Source organism: Oncorhynchus mykiss, chromosome 16 (assembly GCF_013265735.2).
Source record: "Oncorhynchus mykiss isolate Arlee chromosome 16, USDA_OmykA_1.1, whole genome shotgun sequence".
In the NCBI taxonomy this organism is placed as follows: Eukaryota; Metazoa; Chordata; class Actinopteri; order Salmoniformes; family Salmonidae; genus Oncorhynchus; species Oncorhynchus mykiss.
The window spans coordinates 54727465-54731747 of NC_048580.1; positions in this window are offsets into that span (position 1 = coordinate 54727465).

Genomic DNA, 4283 nt, shown 5'->3' on the forward strand with positions numbered 1-4283 from the left:
TGGTCGTTTGACTGCTGACCCGTAGCGGATACAAGCAATGAGGCAATGATCGCTGAGATCTGATTTAAGACAGCAGAGGTGTATTTGGAGGGCAAGTTGGTCAGGATAAGGTCAATTAGGGTGCCCATGTTTACGGATTTAGGGTTGTACCTGGTGGGTTCCTTGATGATTTGGGTGAGATTGAGGGCATCTAGCTTAGATTGTAGGACTGTTAAGCATATCCCAGTTTAGGTCACCTAACAGAACGAACTCTGAAGCTAGATGGGGGGGGGGGGGGGGCGATCAATTCACAGATGGTGTCCAGGGTACAGCTGGGAGCTGAGGGGGGTCGGTAGCAGGCGGCAACAGTGAGACTTATTTCTGGAGAGATTCATTTTTAAAATTAGAAGTTCGAACAGTTTGGGCATAGACCTGGAAAGTATGACAGAACTTTGCAGGCTATCTCTGCAGTAGAATGCAACTCCTCCCCCTTTGGCAGTTCTATCTTGACGGAAAGTGTTATAGTTGGGTATGGAAATATCAGAATTTTTGGTGGCCTTCCTAAGCCAGGATTCAGACACGGCAAGGACATCAGGGTTGGCAGAGTGTGCTAAAGCAGTGAGTAAAACAAACTTAGGGAGGAGGCTTCTGATGTTGACATGCATGAAACCAAGCCTATGTCGGTCACAGAAGTCAACAAATGAGGGTGCCTGGGGACATGCAGGGCCTGGGTGTACCTCCAGATATTTGAATCAGCAGCGAATTTAGCATTTAGCAATTTAGAATTTAGCAACATAAAGCTGTCCCAACAGCAGGGCTTTCTTTTCAGCACCACAGAGTGAATCCTTACCACTGCTACACCTGGCTATCAGTGGAACCTTGTCTGGCAGTAAAACAGTTCATTTAGCCTCATTTACTGTCTTTAAAAAACGTAGCTGACATGGCTGACTTGCCTAAACAAATGTGGTTTCTACTGACAATTTAGATGTCAAACTATGGCATCAGGGAATGATGAGCGCATAAGAGGCAATCTGTAATTTTGATTACGACATTAATGAGCGAGCTAAAACGGACGTAGTCAGCACTTTTTCAGCACTTTTGAAATGTACAGCGACAGAATTCAGAACACGGGTCATTCGTTCAGTATTCTCTATAAGCAGACAATGAAAGCTCTTACAATATTTGATGATGACATTTCTATAAAACAGGCTATAAGCTACATGTGCACCACCAAGTCAGAAAAGTAGGTGAAATTAAGAGGGTAAATAGATCAAATTATTAGGGTGAGGCACATGGGCTTCTAACAGCTTACAACATACACATAGTATTACTTTCTTAGCTACACTATACATATCTCCCTTGCATATTACATAATTTATGCAGAAGCATACAATACATTTTTGGACTCACTGTTGTGCTGTGCTCACTTGACCAGGAAGGTGGAGCGGCGGTCCTTCTTGTGGGCAAATGTTTTGTCATCAAAGTCTGGCATTCTCTGGATTTATGGTGCTTTCAAGACAACTGGGAACTTGGGGGAAAAAAACTAGGTTGAATCATGACGTCAGTGATCTTCAGGTCGAATTCCAAGTTGGATGACCATTCAAAATATATTTTCCCAGTCTGAGCAAAAAAAAATCCTGAGTGGCCAGATCTCTTGAACTCACAGAAGTCTGAGATTTCTCAGTTCCGAGTTTCCAGTTGTTTTGAGCGTGGCAGAAATCCTGCTGGATTGACAGCATGGCCAATATATTCAACATTTTCTGGCCCATGGTGTTGCGTGTGAATGTTTGTCCTTTTAAGCTTTGAAAAGACCCTTAAACCCTTACTTGGACCTCACCCTCTCCACCGAATAGCAGGGGAGTCAAAATAGTGATTGCTTGCAATGCTTGCAGTTAGCCACTGATTCCTTCCAAACCACTCATTGTTGAATTTGCGATTTCCAAATTCTTGTGTAATGTTTATGTCCAATGGCCAATGAGCACAGATACGTTCTATCTATAATTTATCTTCATATGACAAGGATTGAAAAGGATTTGCCAGTATATGTTTTGACGTGATTCATGATGATGACTGTTTGTCTATGTTGCTAGCTAAGATTTGGAAAATATGATGTTGACATGAACAGTCCAATCAAAACTATGGTAGCTATAACGTGATTTGACATTTTATCTGTGGCCAATGACCTTAAGCTTTCTTGGATGTGCACTTCAAATGTAAATACACTGCTCAAAAAAATAAAGGGAACACTTAAACAACACAATGTAACTCCAAGTTAATCACACTTCTGTGAAATCAAACTGTCCACTTAGGAAGCAACACTGATTGACAATAAATTTCACATGCTGTTGTGCAAATGGAATAGACAACAGGTGGAAATTATAGGCAATTAGCAAGACACCCCCAATAAAGGAGTGGTTCTGCAGGTGGTGACCACAGACCACTTCTCAGTTCCTATGCTTCCTGGCTGATGTTTTGGTCACTTTTGAATGCTGGCGGTGCTTTCACTCTAGTGGTAGCATGAGATGGAGTCTACAACGCACACAAGTGGCTCAGGTAGTGCAGCTCATCCAGGATGGCACATCAATGCGAGCTGTGGCAAGAAGGTTTGCTGTGTCTGTCAGCGTAGTGTCCAGAGCATGGAGGCGCTACCAGGAGACAGGCCAGTACATCAGGAGACGTGGAGGAGGCCGTAGGAGGGCAACAACCCAGCAGCAGGACCGCTACCTCCGCCTTTGTGCCAGGAGGAGCAGGAGGAGCACTGCCAGAGCCCTGCAAAATGACCTCCAGCAGGCCACAAATGTGCATGTGTCTGCTCAAACGGTCAGAAACAGACTCCATGAGGGTTGTATGAGGGCCCGACGTCCACAGGTGGGGGTTGTGCTTACAGCCCAACAACGTGCAGGACGTTTGGCATTTGCCAGAGAACACCAAGATTGGCAAATTCGCCACTGGCGCCCTGTGCTCTTCACAGATGAAAGCAGGTTCACACTGAGCACATGTGACAGACGTGACAGAGTCTGGAGACACCGTGGAGAACGTTCTGCTGCCTGCAACATCCTCCAGCATGACCGGTTTGGCGGTGGGTCAGTCATGGTGTGGGGTGGCATTTCTTTGGGGGGCTGCACAGTGGTAGCCTACCTCGCCAGAGGTAGCCTGACTGCCATTAGGTACTGAGATGAGATCCTCAGACCCCTTGTGAGACCATATGCTGGTGCGGTTGGCCCTGGGTTCCTCCTAATGCAAGACAATGCTAGACCTCATGTGGCTGGAGTGTGTCAGCAGTTCCTGCAAGAGGAAGGCTTTGATGCTATGGACTGGCCTGCCCGTTCCCTAGACCTGAATCCAATTGAGCACATCTGGGACATCATGTCTCGCTCCATCCACCAACGCCAGGTTGCACCACAGACTGTCTAGGAGTAGCCGGATGCTTTAGTCCAGGTCTGGGAGGAGATCCCTCAGGAGACCATCCGCCACCTCATCAGGAGCATGCCCAGGCCACACACACTACTGAGCCTCATTTTGACTTATTTTAAGGACATTACATCAAAGTTAGATGAGCCTGTAGTGTAGTTTTCCACTTTAATTATGAGTGTGACTCCAAATCCAGACCTCCATGGGTTGATAAATTTGATTTCTATTGATCATTTGTGTGATTTTGTTGTCAGCACATTCAACTATGTAAAGAAAAAAGTATTTAATAAGAATATTTCATTCAGTCAGATCTAGGATGTGTTAGTTTAGTGTTTCCTTTATTTTTTTGAGCAGTGTATATGGCAGCACCCAAGGGGGCTTGAATTTCCTAGCTCTCCCTGAAGATTTTGCTCCGACAAAGTGTCCCCATGAGTGACAGAACACTGAGCCAATCACGGCGCAATTAGAGAACATTACCAACCCGTAGCTTTGTATTTCCTACTGGGATAGGCTGAAAAACCTGCCTTACTCAAGAAAGCAAAAAATAGATAATGTTTGTATGCAGCTTTATTAACTTAATCATGATTAGTTTTTACATTGTTTGCAAACTGATATTTGACGTATTAATGCCAAAATAACATGCAAAACATGCAACCGAAAAACAAACATATATATTTTAATAGCTAAACAGGTGGGCCTCTGCACCACTTGCCACTGATCTGAATTAATCCAGAGACCATGACATTATTGAAAAAGTAGGAGAAGCCATATAATAAACTGTAATTCTAACATCTACGACATGTCTACCATTTAATGTTTGCAGAAAGTTCATTTGAGTTTCATACATTGTGCTGAACAGGCAACCCTGCCACACATAAAATGGACCTAAACTC